Below are 17,608 nucleotides of genomic sequence, written 5' to 3' on the forward strand. Positions count from 1 at the left end.
TTTTTTTTTTTTTTTTTTTTTTTTTTTTTTTTTTTTTTTTTTTTAAATCTGAACCATGAAAGTTCCTCTTTGTTCATCATCACCGTTTGTGATTTCTTCCCAACACCACATTTTCTCCTGTTTAAACAACACATCCCTGATCACCATAATTCTGTTATTCTGTGGATCTAATAGTCTGTAAGCTTTGGTTCCATGTTCATATCCCAACATAATTGTCTTCACACTCCTATTAACAAGTTTGGAAGGTGTGAATATATATTATTGGCATGAGCAAGACACCTGAAGATTTTAAAGTGATGAATCTTCGGTATCTTGTCAAACCAAGCTTGATACGATGTACCATCTGCAACTTCTTTTGTTGACGATCTGTTTAGAATATACATGGCAGTTTTAACCGTTTCTCCCCAAAATTTTGCAGGCATCTCTTTGCACTTTAACATACATCTGGCCATCCCTACAACCTTTTGATTACACCTTTCTACTACACCATTTTGCTATGGCGAAAATAGTGCAGTAAGAAATCTCTTCATGCCTTCATTCTCTCAATAGTCTTTAAAAGCCGTATATACGAACTCTCCTCCAGGGTCAGTTCTAAAGCTCTTAATCTTCTTGCCTTTCTCTACCTTCATAGATCTTGAACTTTTTAAATACCACTAGTGTTTCATTCTTGCTTTTCAACAAAAATACCCACATAAATCGTGAAAAATCATCCACCAGTAACATGAAATATTTGTTACCTCCATAAGTCATTGGCGAAATAGGTCCACATAGATCTCCATGGATGAGATCCAATGACTCCTTCACATGATATGTTGTTGTTCGCGGAAAAGGAGGTCGATGCTGCTTTCCAATTAAACACGCATCACAGAATTGATTGACCTGGGTGATTTTCGGCAACCCTCCAATCATTGTCATTTAATTGCTTTAAAGAGTGAAAATTCAGGTGTCCATACCTCGCATGCCAGAGCCAACCATTGTTACTGATATTTGCCATTAAACACACCTGATCTGCAAGCTTCAGCTTTGCTACAAACAATCTGTTGGATTGTCTGGTCACCATAATAATCAAGCTCTTGGCCCTGTCATATATCTTCATCACACTGTCCTCAATGACAATTTTATTTTCACTCTTGTCCAGTTGTCCCAAACTTATTATATTGCTTTTGAGTTTGAGTATGTAATAGACTTGCGATAAGATCAAATGCTCATCGGTTTTGCATTGGAAGAGCACTCTTTCTCGACCACAATGTCTATCGCAGAGTTATCACCGAAATATACCTTTCCAACACAAGATGTGTCGAGCTCTCGAAACACCCTTCTTTCTCCTGACATGTGGTTGCTTTCTCTTGTATCTAGGTACCAGGAATTTTTAGCTCCAATATTGGTTGGTGGCAGCACTATAGTTTCCTTCGGTATTACAAAATCAGGCTCTTTGTCATGTGTAGTTTTAATTTCACACGCCTCTATCATCAACAATGAAGACTCCTCATCCTTCTGCATCTCTAACAAGTTGAGTTGTTCGTCTTTTGTGGAACACTCTGATGCGAAGTGTCCCATCTGCTGACACCTGTAACATTTAATTTTACTTTTGTCGAATTTCTTCTTCTAATTTTGTGACTCTCCTTCATCTCCTCGATGTCAGTCACTTCTCCCACGGCCTCTCCATCTTCCACGACCCCGTCCCCTTCCTCCTCTGGAACTGCCTTGATCCTTCCCTTCTTTCTTTGAGGATTTTGCATTCTCTTGTCCCTTCTATTTTGCACGAGTGAGGAGAACGATTTCATCTTTTTCTCCAAACCCTTGCAACCTTTCTTCATGTGCCTTGAGTGATCCAATAATCTCATCAACAGATTTCGTTTTGAGATCATTGAACTCCTCAATCGTCGAAGTGATTTGAAGAAACTTTGCAGAGGTGGATCATAGAAGCTTCTTAACTACTTGGATATCATCACAGTATTACTGAGGCCTCTCAATTTGTTGACGATAATGGTGAGTTTTCCAGAATACATGTCAATACTTTCGGAATCACTCATCCTCAGTGCTTTAAACTCCCACCAGAGAGTCTGCATTCTAACTTCTTTTACTCTTTGCAGTTATTTACTGTTTTGGGTGATTCAATTACCTCCCAAACACCTTGTGCCATCATAAATACCTTCATCTTAATCACCCAAGCTGCATGGTTGCATTTTGTCAACATCGGGTATTTGAGTGTGACAAATCTCTCCTTTTCTTGAATCCGTACACTCACTTCGTTTGAGGCATCATCTTCTATCACACCGGTGCTTTGGCTCCTGTCACTCGATTCCTGTCTCATTTTTTGATCCCTCTCTCTTCTTGACCGCCCAATCTCTAGGTGAGACATGATTGAAAACAGGCCTTGCTCTTGGAGATCTAATACCAAATGAAAGAAAATAACAGAAGCGGAAAAGAAGCAAAGACACAAATTAATTTTTCTCCTTTTTTGTGGTGTGTTACTACACTATCTTTCTTATATAATAAAAAAATAACACATTTCTTGCTACAAAATCAGTTACCACTAATGCCACTTCCTAAGAATTAGTTCCACTCTTATTGTCATCTAAATGCCTACCCTTTCTTCGTGGATAAATAAACAACAAAAATAAAATAAATACTAACAACTATTTTTAGTAAAAAACTTACAGAACCAAAATAAATAAATAAAACAAGTTTATAACCAACCCTACCCAGATTTACCTTCGAAATCTGGGTGCCAAACTGGCCACTTCGCCAACCAAGTTGACACCGGCGGCCTCCTCGGCAAAATCAACTCCTTCGCCCACTGTGGCAACTCTTTCAGCTTCAACACCATCTTCGTCCTTTGCTCCGGGAGGCGTGGCTCCCTCTCCATCCATTGAAACTGCAGCACCTGCTATGACGCCAGCTACTTCTCCTCCGGCTCCACTCATGGCAATGGTGGTGCTATGAATAGAATCGCTGTCTCTGGATCTATCATTGTGGCTCTTCACCCATTCTTGATGATCTCTTTATTAGTCGGTTAAAATATGCTTAAGATATTCTTACTAGTGCTCATTTGGTCGCTAGCAAACCAGTTGATATGAATCGAACAACTGATCACGTGCATTTACCCGAACGAGCAATTATAAGAAGCAATACAAAGAAGATTCAAGTATCAAATCAAGAAAATAATGGAGTGGCTGACATTGGAAAGTGATTAGAAGACTTTCCTTTGGTAGTTGAACTACCAATTAAGACAATTTATGAATTGTCTTATATTCTTCAATTTGTATTTAATAGCATTTATTAGTGGTTGGTGGCTGAACTTTCTTTTGTTAGGGTTATCTTTTGGGCCTATTTAAAGGCATGTAATACTCATGTTTGGGGGATTTTGGTTGAATACAGAAAAAACCTTTGTGTTTTCTTGATACCCTTTTGGTGTTATTCTTTTTCAAATCTTGCTTTAGGTTTGATGTTTAAACCGATTCATTGAATTAGTTTTGATCAAGCTAATTCTGGAGTGAATTGTCTTGGTATCTAAGAGTGACCATCATAGATTCCAAGTTCGATCTAAGAGTCATTCATCTTCTAACCAGCTCTTGGTTGGAATCAATCCGTTAAGTTAGCTTTCTCTGTGAGCGTTTTGCAAGGATTCTAGAAGGACCTCTAGCTTTGCAAATTCCAGCATTGTAGGCGCTTATCATTTGGTATCAGAGCATTTGGTCGACGTTCTTTGGCCGCTCTAGAGGTGAAATATCTTTACTGTTATTTTTTTTGTATCAATTTTTTCTCTCTCTCAGATTCTCGAAAAAAAGAAAAAAAAAAGTCAGCCTTTACATTCTTAACCTAGTACCAAAAGCCCACCTTTGAGTGTTAAACACGGTGTCCCTGAGTGAAATTTTTGTGAGAAGTGTGGAGAGGCCCCTTGATAACAAAATGTCACATAATGGAGAAGGAGTACCACCAGTACCAGATCTTAATACAACCATTCTTCAAGCAATTCAAGGTATGATGCAAATGATGATGGAAGATAGACAAGAAAGAAGGGCGCAACAACAAAGACAAGAACGAACATTACAAGAAGATGAAGGTATAGTAGTACAAGAAAGACAAGTTGATGGTAGATGGAGAGGAAGAAATAACCATGCAACTATTATGCAACCTAGAAGGATGGAAAGAGTACATGAAGATAGAGATGGAGGAGTTAAACTCAAAATCCCACCATTTTGTGGAACGGCAGATTCTGAGGCATACTTGCAGTGGGAAAGAAAGATAGAGCATGTGTTTGATTGCAACACCTATAGTGAAAATAAGAAGATGAGACTTGCTATTGCCGAATTTACCAATCATGCTGGTGATTGGTACCAACATCTCAAATCCGAGAGAAGAAGAAAAGAGGAGGATCCAATAGAGACATGGGAAGAACTTAAAGAAGCCATGAGAAAAAGGTATGTTCCAAAACATTATGAAAGAAATTTGAAAACTAAATTGCAAGGTTTGAGGCAAGGAACAAAAAGTGTGGCGGAATATTATCAAGAGATGGAAACTATGATGGAAAGAGCAAATGTTAGAGAAGAAGAAGAAGATACCATGTCTAGATTCCTTGGAGGTTTGAATCGAGAAATTGCTCATCTTGTTGACAGAAATCCACCACCATATCTGGAAGACATGTATCATTATGCTCTCAAAATTGAAGACCAATTGAAGGAAGAAAAAGAGCATTCAAAAAGGTACACATCACGAACTAACACCTTTTCAAATTCTAAAACTTGGAACAAGGATAGTTTTGTGAATAGAAATGAATCAATGTCACCAAAAGAAAAGTTTGTGGCTGCTAAAAGAGTGGAGGCTGAGAGTTCCATTGGTAAAAAGAATGAAGCTTCAAAGACGGTAAAGGAGAAGTCTAGTTCTATTCAATGTTGGAAGTGCAAAGGGTTTGGACACATGAGCAAAGAGTGTGTTAATAAAAAAGTTATGGTGATAAGGAATGGTATACTTGATTCAGATGATGAATGTGAGGATCATGACTCACAGCTTGTGGAAGAAATCGCAGCATATGATGATGAGTATGTTGAAGAAGGTAATTCCATATCTTTGATCACAAGAAGGGTACTCAATGTTCAAATCAAGGAAGAGAAATTTGAAGATCAAAGGGAAAACTTGTTCCACACAAGATGTTTGGTCAAAGGAAACCCATGCAGCTTGGTGATTGATAGTGGAAGTTGCACAAATGTGGTAAGCAGCTTCCTTGTAAAAAGACTTCAACTTTCTGTCCATCCCCATCCAAAACCATACAAACTTCATTGGTTAACAAACAAAGAAGAAATTAAGGTGAACTCCCAAGCTCTTATTTCTTTTACTCTTGGAAGATATAAAGATGAAGTTCTTTGTGATGTCGTACCAATGCATGCGGGGGACATCTTATTCGGCCGACCTTGGCAATATGATAGAAAGGTAACATTTGATGGTTTGATGAACAAGTATACTTTTACTTTGTGTGGGAAGAAATTTACTTTACTTCCATTGTCTCCATATGAAGTACATTGTGACCAATTGAAATTAGAGAAGAAAAGAAAAGAATCTGAAGAACAACAGTGGAGAGAAGAAACTAAGGTAAAGGTGAGAAAAAAAAAAGTGGGAAAAAAAAAAAATATTCAGTTCTTGTCCGGAAAGAACGAAGAATTTGATTTGAGGACAAATCCTTTTAAAGAAAGGGGGGATGATATGAATCCAACAACTGATCACGTGCATGTACCCGAAGGACCGATTACAAGAAGCAAGGTTAAGAAGATTCAAGAGGCCTATACATTGCATCTTCAAAAGCTAGCTAGTGTACCGGTTGAAACAAAGACTTTTGAGCCCAAAAATCTTTATAGCATTAGCATATCAAATCAAGAAGATAATGGAGTGGCTGATATTGGAAAGTAATTAGAAGACTTGCCTTTGGTAGTTGAATTACCAATTAAGGAAATTATTAATGCCTTATTTGCTTCATTTTATATTTAATAGCATTTATTAATAGTTTGTATGAATTGCCTTATATTCTTCAATTTGTATTTAATAGCATTTATTAGCATTTATTAGTGGTTGGTGGCTGAACTTTATTTTGTTAGGGTTATCTTCTGGGCCTATTTAAAGGCATGTAATATTCATGTTTGGGGGATTTTGGTTGAATACAGAAAAAACCTTTGTGTTTTCTTGATACCCTTTTGGTGTTATTCTTTTTCAAACCTTGCTTTAGGTTTGATGTTTAAACCGATTCATTGAATTAGTTTTGATCAAGCTAATTCTGGAGTGAATTGTCTTGGTATCTAAGAGTGACCATCATAGATTCCAAGTTCGATCTAAGAGTCATTCATCTTCTAACCAGCTCTTGGTTGGAATCAATCCGTTAAGTTAGCTTTCTCTGTGAGCGTTTTGCAAGGATTCTAGAAGGACCTCTAGCTTTGCAAATTCCAGCATTGTAGGCGCTTATCACCAGTCCACAAGGCGCAAACCTCATCCGTCTCTACCCCACTCTTTCTTTCTTAGTATAAAATACACCTAGAGTCTCCATTCTCAGTTTTTGCCCTCTTCTTTCTCTCTTGTTTTGACTGCCACCATGTTTACCCTTCCTTCTTCACAGCCACCATCGAATCCACCCTTTGTCTCTTGCTCCTCTCAGAATAGAGCCATCGCCCTAATTCTGAAGCCTCTACCTTTCGTCTCTATAGTCCACAACTTATGTTTGTTTCTCAATACTTGGCCGCTCGTTCTCCTTCGGTTATATTATATTTACCTGCAAATATATTGTATCTTTTTCCTTACCTTTGGAATTTATTTGATTTAGTAAGTAGGTTATTTATCTTCCATTTTTACCACAAATGTTTGGACTTTTTAAAAAATACAAAATTGTTTAATATATGTACTTCATCAATATCATCACAATTGTTTAATAAATGATCAAGTATTAGTAAGAAGAGGATCATATAACCTATGCAAAGCTCTCTCTCCAAGATTTGTTTCTCAAAAACAAATCGTTCAAACGGATATTGGTTGAAATATTTTGTTATATTTGTTGAAAGATTTGTTATATTTTGAAATATCTAATTTATGAATAATAAGTGGGAGAGTACATAGAAATCAAACACACGAACATAAGGAATATAAGTAGTTGTTTTTATTCGGTACACACTGTCGTCTTAGCTAGGCTATGCATCATGATGAATAAGCCTTTGGTACATAATATGAGATAGACGAGGTTGTGCATGCAGATGCAATGGCTTCGGGAGAGAGAGTTCATCAGCTTCGGGGAAGTCAATCTTTGTCATTCCTGGTAATAAGCTCCATGAAAACCCTTGTAGAAGTCTAGCAAATAGCATCATGGTAATGTTTGTGCCGAGTGAGCTACCAGGGCACCCTCTTCTCCCTCTACTGAAGCTCATGAATCGCAGATTGGGTTCTGACAATCCCAATTTAGTTGTCTCATCATTCATGTGACGCTCTGGATTAAATCTCATTGGATCCTCCCAAATTCTTGGGTTTTGGCCTAGACCTGTACGGCTGAGTAACACTTCACTACCTTTTGGGATGAAGTAACCAGCCACTATGATGTCAGTGTTTGAGACATGGGGAACGTTGAAAGGTGAAAATGGATGAAGTCGAAATGATTCTCTAATACAAGCGGTGAGGTACTTGAGATTTGGGATATCATATTCTTCAACTAACCTTTCTCTTCCAACTACTTTGTCCAATTCTTCAATGGCTTTTTCGAGAATTTTTGGTTGGTTTAGTAACTCCGCCATTGCCCATTCCACTGCGTTTGAAGGATTATCTATCGTTGCAATTTGTAGCTCCTATTATTGGGAACACTTCACTGTTAGTATTAACAATATGATTGCATCGACATTAGATTAAAAATTTAACTTTGTGTCTAAAATGCTCATAAATTTAAAATTTTTCGGACAAATCCCGAAATTTAATGTTTGAGAACATTGCTTACCGTGATTTGAGCTTTAATCTCTGCGACAGATAGCAATGGTTTTGCATTTTCATCTTTGAGTGAAATAAGGATATCGAGAATGTCGTCATTGGCCTCTTCCAATTTTTCATCTTTCCATCTTTGAACTCTCTCGTCTATAATGGGTTCATCGTACTTTTGAACGACATTTAACGCATTCTTCATAATTTTTTGATGTCCATCTAAATCAAATGGCTTCAACCAATGCATGAAATCCGATATAGAAAATGCATTAACATGCTTAAGAATTGTCAACAATGCTTGATTATGCTCTTCTTCTTCAAAAGTTGGACCTCCATCTTCTCTCCCTTTGCCATAGTATCTTCTACTGAATAGCATTCTTCTGATTATGTTACCACAATAATGTTGTGTTATGCTTCTAACATTAACCACGGCTCCATCTCTATTACTTGTTTGGCTGAAAATATAGCGTAGAAGAGTATCAGCTTCGGCATTTCTATGGCCAAGCATTCGATGTAGAGTTGATGAATTGAGTATTTCTGATGCAAGAATTCTTCTCATCTTCCTCCATTGTCCTCCCAAAGGTGAAAAGGCGGCGGTAAGATATCGATGGCTTAAGATATCGACCGTGTTGGAAATGGAAGAACGTGACGCAAAGATTGAATCATATGTCTTAAGAAATTCAAGAGAAAGTTGTGGAGAAGCCACAGGGATTATGTAAGTACTTCCAAGACGTATGCATGCAATTTCAGTGTTGAATTGCTTCATTACTGCATGGATCCATTTGTAGGTTGGCATGTTGGTGGCTAACATTGTTGGGAGGCAGCCCACGAGAGGCCACATGGCTTAGGGCCTGGTGGGAGCTCAGCTGCTTCCCCATTAGAATGCTTTCTTTTGCGGTAATAACATTGAGAGAACATAACAAAAATGAAAGGCATGAATAGAAGAAGAAAGAAGGGTTTGGTTATGGGTGGTAGGGAGCTTTGGAATGTGAATTGAGTAATGACTAAGAAGGCATCCATGCCTCTCTTTCTCTTGCTCCTCTCTTTGTGGATGAATGCATCCAATTTATAGGAAAGTGGCACTTGAAGGACACATAACCAAGTCATATTTTTACTAGAAATGATAACACTAAGGCCCTATTAAGACATTGTTGTTCTTATGTTATGAATGTGAGCCCTACAACATTTTTGTAATTTACATATCATTATTGGACTCTTCCTCATCTATCCTCTATCGCACAACTTTTTAGTACACAATTAAAAATAATATTTGAATTCATCTAAATTTATTTTTAAACAAATAAATTTGCTAAGAAAAATTATAATAGATTCCATCTTTTTTTAACCGTTCATATTTAGAATTCGAATTCGATATCTAAATTAAAGACAAGGTGTTTAGAGAACTCTTCCCTCCGCCCACAGAATTTTTGTGTCTCAAATGCAACCTCCCACGGTTGGATTTTTTAAATGAGTGGCTAATTTTCTATTTTATGTGTCCAAGATATAGTTATCATGTCCCACAAAATAAAACTGGTGAAATTATTTGAGAGAGAAAATTAATTTTGAAAGCAAAATTTTCCCAATCATATTATTTATTTATTTATTTTTGTTAGATGATGGAATTGTATAAACTTAAATAAGTTGTAACAACAAAAATTAGAGGAAAAAATAAAAAAGTTTTTTTTTGTCCACTAAATATAAAAGGGAGGGTCTTGTGTTACTGAGTCATAACAATTGTTTCCGATTCATCCAACTCTATAGTTTAGAGCAGTTTAGATACATTTTCTAATGGCTTCGGCTTGACTTCTTGGATGATTAGGTTTAATATGTTTGAACCCTTCCCTACTCCTACCTCTACCTCTACCTCTACCTCTACCTATTTAGTTTTTAAGAATCATTTTTATTATTTTATTTGTAATTTAATTTTTATGCATGGTATGTGGTTGTCATACAAGAGGATGGTGTTCAAATAATAACTTAAAGGGTACATAGTATATGGATAAGGTTGGATGTCTTGTCCTCGTAACACTATTGATACAGCCCACTTTGTAATCGTTACAAATGATTTGATCCAAATCGTTCATGTGGAGACATGTAAGTGGGAGTATCCTATACAATGAGTTTGTCTAAGACTGGACCAAGAAATATTTCATCTCTCTTTATAAATTCGTTAATTGAGAAGATTAATATTTCCCATGATCATATGCAACTCAATATTAATCTTGAGTGAGTTATGAACTCCTGCCTAGGAGGGTTTGTGAATGGCTCTCTTACCCAATTCAATATGCCTATCATTTTGTGGACTTGATCAAATAGGGAGTTGGAAACATAATATCATGAGATCGAATTCACTCATTTCCATATAAGAAAAGTAGATGAGTTGTTCTTTGTTGGATCGATATGGCAACCCTAGAGGGGTGAATAGGGTTTCAACGATATAAAATTTAACAATAATTTAGAATTTAAATGGGAAAAGGGCGATAGTTTTATAGTGGTTCAGATCAGAGCTCAATCGCTACACCGCTTCTTTTACGAGTTCAAGAGCAAACTCAATCCTTTTCACGGCTCAGGGTCAAACCGGTACACCACTCTTTTTACGAGTTCAAGAGCAAACTCAATCCTTTCCACAGCTCAGGATCAAACCGGTACACCGCTCTTTTTACGAGTTTAAGTGCAAACTCAATCCTTTCCACGACTCAGGATCAAACCGGTACAATTGTTTGAAATCTTATAGAAACACACAACTCTCTGAAATAATAGATTTACAATTTTTCCACGGCTCAGGATCAAACCGGTACAATTGTTTGAAATCTTATAGAAATACACAACTCTCTGAAGTCATATATTTACAATTTTCTCACAATACAATAGCAATCTCTCTCAAGAATAAGATAAACAAGAAAGATATAGAATTGGAAGCTTTTGGAGAGAGCAACCATAAGAACAAGATAAACAAGATATAGAATTGGAAGCTTCGGAAATAGCAACAATGGAGGCTTTAAAAAAAGAGTTTTAGATCGAGGAAACTATGGTAGTTGTGTATTGTGTTCTATGTTCTAAAGAAATACGAAGAGGTGATAAGTTTAAATAAATAGTGATGAAATTGTAAAAATAGAAATTCACACGTAACACTAAAACCTGAACTGAACCGTGGACAACAAAAAAATAACATTGATTTTTTTAAAATTTACCGTGAAAAACTATAGATAAATTTACTGTGAAAAACTATAGACCACATGTTTCATTTAAATTTACCGTGAAAAACTATAGACCACATGTTTCATTTATTTATTTAATTATATATATAATAAAAATAATAATATAATAAAAAATGTTAATGAAAACCATGTGAGGAATAATTGAAAAGTAATTGAAAAGTTTTATAAATGTAATTGAAATAATTTTATAATTTCAAATAATTTCCTAGTTTTCATGTAATTGAAATCATTATAAATGTAATTAAAATAATTTTATAATTCAAATATTTTCTTTCCATTGAAAGTAACTGAAAACTTTTTTAGAGATGTAATTGAAATGATTTTATAATTCAAATATTTTTCTTTCTTTATAGATGTAATTGAAATAATTTTATAATTTAAATATTTTTCTTTTAATTTAAAAGAATGGAAAATTTCGCCATTTGTTACTCTACCAAAGTTATAAATGTCATACTTGGATTGGTTCATGATGTCAATTTTGTCGCTGATCCATGATGTCAATTTTGTCACTACATCATCAATTTTGTCACTACATCATCACGTCAGGTATCTTGTTTTGAATTTGATTGGTCCATGATGTCAATTTTGCCGCCACATCATCACGTCGTGTATCTTGTTTTGACTTAAACTTCTTCGTTTTATCTCTAATTTGAGTGGACCAAAAAGAAAGTTGAAATCGTTATTCCCAACCGGTGGACAAAATACTCAAAATTGTTAATACTTGAAGGTAGGGTTGTTATCATCAAAACATCAATTAATTAATTAATTAAAATTAATTAATTTGAGATTAAGGGCCAAAAAGCCAATTCTTTAAGTACTACTTGAACAATGGCCCCCCCTCTCATTGGCCCGAGAGAGACTTGGTGTATGATTAGATCATAAACAAATTGTTCATTAGAGAATCATTGGTACTTAAGGTGAAAGATGGGTAAGACGAACTTTTGATTCAGCTGTAATTATGAACAACTCGTGAAGGATCGACTTGCTTGTAACAATTACATTAATGGACATAACTTGTCCTACAGTGCATCAGAGTGCAACTCTATCTATACAGTGAAGTGACCTATAGTTAATGAATGAAAATTGATTAATTAAAGAATTTAATTAATTAATTTTGTGTTATTGGAACTTATAATCCGAAGGTTCAAAGGGTTCTCTTCCTAGCGGATCGTAAATGATTCAATTTATTTGAAAGAAAATTTGAAATATTTAAATTAATATTTAATATATTAAATAAATAAAAAACCATAAATTTAATTTAAATTTTTTAAATTAATATTTAATATATTAAATATGTTAAATATAAATGAATGAAAATATATACGATCAAATTAATATTTAATATGTTAGATAATTAGAAAGAAAAAATATATTTATTGTATTTAATACAATTAAATATTAAATCAATTAATGTATATTGATATATTAAATAAAATATTCATATTTAATATATAAGATAATTAAAAAGAAAAAAAATATATATTTATTGTATTTAATACAATTAAATATTAAATCAATGTATATTTATACATTAAATAAAATTATATTTTAAATTTGAATAAGATTTAAATTAGTTAAATATATTATGATATCTTATAATATTTAAAAATGATTGGTATAAAATATTATATTATAATATATTAAATATTTAAATATATTATTCCGCAAATATTGGACCGGTCCTTATAAATAGTATGGCACACTAATCTCTCTCATTTCTCTTGAGAATGAAACTACTTCTCCACATAATTCTCTTAGAAACTCTATCTTCTAGTCCTTTTTTGATTTTCTTTCGAGAGGCTACACAATCTTTTCCAGTCATACTAAGGAAGATTTTGTGGAATATGGAAAAACTTACACATTCAATAGTTCAAGGAGTCTTGCAAGTTAGGATTTGTACAAGGTAGTGTTATTAGTTTCATATTTATTGCTTTGTTTTAATTCTTAATAAAATTCAAATCGGTTCCCAATGCTTTCGCTATATGGATGAAGAGTCCATTCTCCTTCACTTTGGTTCTAAGAAACTCTTCACTCAAGTTGTTCTTTCTACTTCGTTTATTTGTTTCGGTATATTTAGATCATCGGTCAAAACCAACATTTGGTATCAGAGTTAGGATGTCGAAAAAAATGTTGTCGCCATACAAAGTTGTCGGATGAGATATGACGATGATAAAGAGCGTAAAGGAGAGAGTGTAATGCTCCAATACCCGTTACTCATGAACGTGTATGCTACGAGCGTAAAGGAGAGTGTAACTTCCCTTTTTACGATGATAAGTACGGACGTGTACGCTACAATGATGATGGCGATCATGTCGCACATGACACTTGGGGATTTGGTGCAACTACTATTGCATATAGATCACTTCTTAGAGGTAAGAAGTTTTGGACTTCCTCCTTGTTTTCGGTTATCTGATATTTCAATTTTGTCATTTTGGTGTTTGACAAAGGAAGAGCTTGATACGACAGCGAAAAGAAAAAAAGAAAAAAACTTCAACAAATGTCAGAGACCGGACCTTATGATACTATTCTAACTAATATGCCTTTTTGCACTTCTCTTTAAATTATTGATTTATGTGCTTCCATAATGTTATTGGATTCCTTGAAAGCTCTAATTGGCAAGCACCAACCGAATAATTATCCATTGACATTTATAAAAGGGTGAAACATGGAAGATATTGATGTCTGTTCGAATACCTTTAGGGTTGGTAGAGTTGATTTTATACAAATCAAAGATAATAAAAACCAAGTAGGTCACATACGGTGGATGATGAGTTTTTGTTCTATTTATTTTGTATTTAGGTGGGGAGGAACTAATTTGAAAATTGTGGAAGTGTAACGAGTCTAATACTTTTATGTTGATCGAGTTGAATACTTTATTTTGTAATGTGAAATTTCAATTATGAATAGAAGTCTCTTGATATTTAATGTATTATGAAATGTTATTTCATAGGCATTGATTTAGTGAAGAGTAAATTATATTTGAAAAATATCGTTGAGAAAAAATTTATACGACAGAAAATGTTTTATTATCAAACGTGCATTATAGTAATTACAACATACTATATTATAGCTTTGAAAAAATGCTATTACAAGTTAATGATAGCATAATATTTTAGTTATATTTACATATTATATGTTTAATAAAAATGCTATAAAAGATTTTCATACTATTATATATAAGCTATATATGCATACTCTATTCTAGCATTTATTATAGCTATACAAAAACGCTACAAAAAGTTCCAGACTTTTAATAATATGGGCTGTCACGACATACGAAAAACGCTATAAAAAGTTTACGATAACGTTTTTCGTAAGCTATCGTATCCAATATTTCTTGTAGTGTGCTGACCTCCAGACGACGCTACGAACAGCTAGCTCGACTATGATAGGTCTAGGGGGTGCGAACCGCTTGGGGATTCATGCTCGCATGTGTGGGTCATGTGTAGGAAATTACTGCACATCCAATTTAGACCTGACTGGAGGCCACCCCCAGGGAGTTTTAACGATAGGTCCCTAGAGCTTCATTGCATGTGTTTTCATTTTTACGGCCCCTCAGGTCGTGTGCTACATCACTTTTTAGGTAAAGGCAAGACGCCCCTGTACGGTTAACGACGATATCGCAATCAGTGACCATGACAAGTGCATAGGCTAGCACCATATTTAATTTCTAGACTTAGGTTAGAATAGGTTGTAATGCATTTCATGTTTTTGAATTATTTATTATTATCGTTTTTAATTTTTTTCTGAATTATGTTTTCGAACACGTAAGACCATGTCGGTGTTTTCAATGATGATGTTATGTTTATGTTGAAATTATGATTATAAAGATGATGTTTTAAGAGTTAAATTCTGCATGCAAGCTTAGGTTAAAATGATGGTAGCGACTTTAGGTAGTAGAAATTCAGGGTCGTTACAGTTTGTATCAGAGCTCTAGATTATAGATTTTGTAGACTAGCCTATGATGTAGCTTGACACGTTCTATGGTCCCACCGTCGGTGTCCCATCATTGTCAGGTATGCCTTGCATAAGATAAGAAAAAGAAATGCCCTTAAATCGCATGCATTTTATTTTTTGATATTGTTGAATTTGATATGATATTGCATATGGTAAAGTAAGAATATGTTGTTGATTGTAGCATGATGATTGAATTAATACCATGCGATGTGTTTGCAATTTTGTATGAGTTTATGTTATGCAATATATTATTATTCATATTAGTTAGCCTTAGACTTCAGAAATATTATCTTTGTTTCTAGAACCATGCCATCTGGAGGATATAGAAGAGGAAGATGAGGACGGAAATGATCTCCTATTAGAGGTAGAGAAATAGGTGAGGCTAAAGAGAGCCCACCTCGAGAAAAATTAGTAACATGGACGTTCGTAGCTGCGTTGCCCCAAGCTGCACCACCTCCAGCTGAACCACCCCAAGTCGTGCAACCTCCAGCAACTCCCGCAGTTGGGATAGACCCCACTACTAGTCTAATGTGGGAATTGTTTTATGTCATGATGCATGCCTTGATGGTCACTCAACAAGACAACAACTCTCGACCTATTAGAGGAGCGAATTGGCTAAGAGACTTCAAGCGGTTCGACCTCCGCCCATTCATTAGTACTATGAGAGATCCAATAGAAGTTCAGACGTGGATTTCGTTCATGAAAACCATATTCGGGCTCAAGCTAGGGTGTATGCATCCACCAGTAGAAACACTAGAAGGTTTGACATCGTGGTGACAAGTACACTACTCATTTTAGATCGTTATGCTTTTACAACATTTAGTTCTGGTTCTATGCACTCTTTTATATTTGTTCTTTTTTTTTTTTTTTTCACAAACAGGGTTCGAACTAGAATTCCTATTGCATGTATTTTATATCTAGAAATGTTTGTTATTATGTTCATAGAAGATATCCTAGTGTACCCGAAAATGGACCAAGAATACCAAGAGTACCTTCGAAAAGTCCTAACCACTCTGAGAGAGAACAAGTTGTATGCCAAGTTCTCCAAGTGCGAATTTTGGCTACGACAAGTCCCATTCTTTGGACAGGTGGTATCAAAAAGGATGGAATATCCGTAGACCTCACCAAAATCAAAGCAGTTACTAAGTGGAAATTCCAACTACGGTTACGAAGGTGGGAGTTTTCTAGGATTAGCGGGCTATCAAAGATTTGTACAAGACTTCACTAAAATAGCCTCTGCACTTACGCAACTAACTAGGAAAGTCATGTCATTTACATTGGAACGATGCGTGTGAGGCAAGCTTCCAAGTCCTAAAACAAAGGTTGGAAAAAGCCCCAATGCTTGCGGTACTAGAGAGTTCAGAGGGGTATGTGATCTATAGTGATGCTTCTAAGAAAGGTCTAGAATGTGTGTTGATGCAACATGGCAAGGTTATTGCATACGCGTCCCATCAATTAAAGGAATACAAGAAAAACTGTCCTACACATGACCTAGAATTGGTCGCGATAGTGTTCATATTAAAAATTTAGCGACATTGCGTGTATGGAGAGAAAACCAAAATTTACACCGACCACAAGAGCCTGAAATATTTCTTCACCTAGAAAGAGATGAATATGAGGCAACGAAGGTGGTTGGAACTAGTGAAGAATTACGATGTAGACAACCAATACCACCCTGGATAGGCAAACTTGGTCGCTGATGCCCTAAGTCGAAAGATGGCACACTCGTTGGCCCTCATTACTAGCGAGGTACGAGTACAAAAAGATTTCGAGCGAGCTAACATAGCAGTAGTGATTGAAGGAGTCAAGCACAAATGACTCAACTTACAATATAGCCCACACTTAGACAGAGAATTATTGATTCTCAATGAGAGGACCCTAGCCTACATAAGATTATGAGCCAGCTAGCAGAGAGTCTAGTGGATGGATTCTCAAAATTCTCAAATGACTAACGGATGTGTCAAGGACGTCTATGTGTCCAAGCAATAGAGGAGTTAAGGAAATAGATATTGCCCGAAGCTCGTAACTAATTGCCCCTTTATAGAAAATGCAATGGCTTTCGGTGAGAGAGTTCATCAACTTCAGTCTATCTTTGTCATTCATGGCAGTAATCTCCATAAAAAGCCTTGTAGAAGTCTTGAAAATAGCATCATGGTAATGTTCGTGCCTAGTGAGCTACCAGGGCACCCTCTTGTCCCTCTACTGAAGGTGATGAATTACAGGTTGGGTTCTAATAATCCCAATTCCGTTGTACTATCATCCAGGTGACGCTCTGGACTAAATTTCATTGGATCCTCCCAAACCTTTGAGTTTCGGCCGAGACCTAAACAACTGAGCAATACTTCACTACCTTTTGAGATGAAGTAACAAGCCACTATGATAACAGAGTTTGAGACATGAGGAACATTCAAAGGTGAAAATGGATGAAGTCGAAATGATTCTCTAATACAAGCAGCATGGATCCATTGGTAGGTTGGCAAGCTAGGGGTGAACAT

At 35.5% G+C, this 17,608-nt stretch overlaps 1 pseudogene; it reads right to left on the minus strand.

Annotated features, from left to right (window-relative positions):
- Nucleotides 1–7,166: 7,166 nt before the first annotated feature.
- On the minus strand, nucleotides 7,167–8,958 carry LOC111780515 (annotated as a pseudogene).
- Between the last annotated feature and the right edge of the window lie 8,650 nt (nucleotides 8,959–17,608).

This window comes from Cucurbita pepo, chromosome LG18, assembly GCF_002806865.2.
Source record: "Cucurbita pepo subsp. pepo cultivar mu-cu-16 chromosome LG18, ASM280686v2, whole genome shotgun sequence".
Taxonomy (NCBI): domain Eukaryota; kingdom Viridiplantae; phylum Streptophyta; class Magnoliopsida; order Cucurbitales; family Cucurbitaceae; genus Cucurbita; species Cucurbita pepo.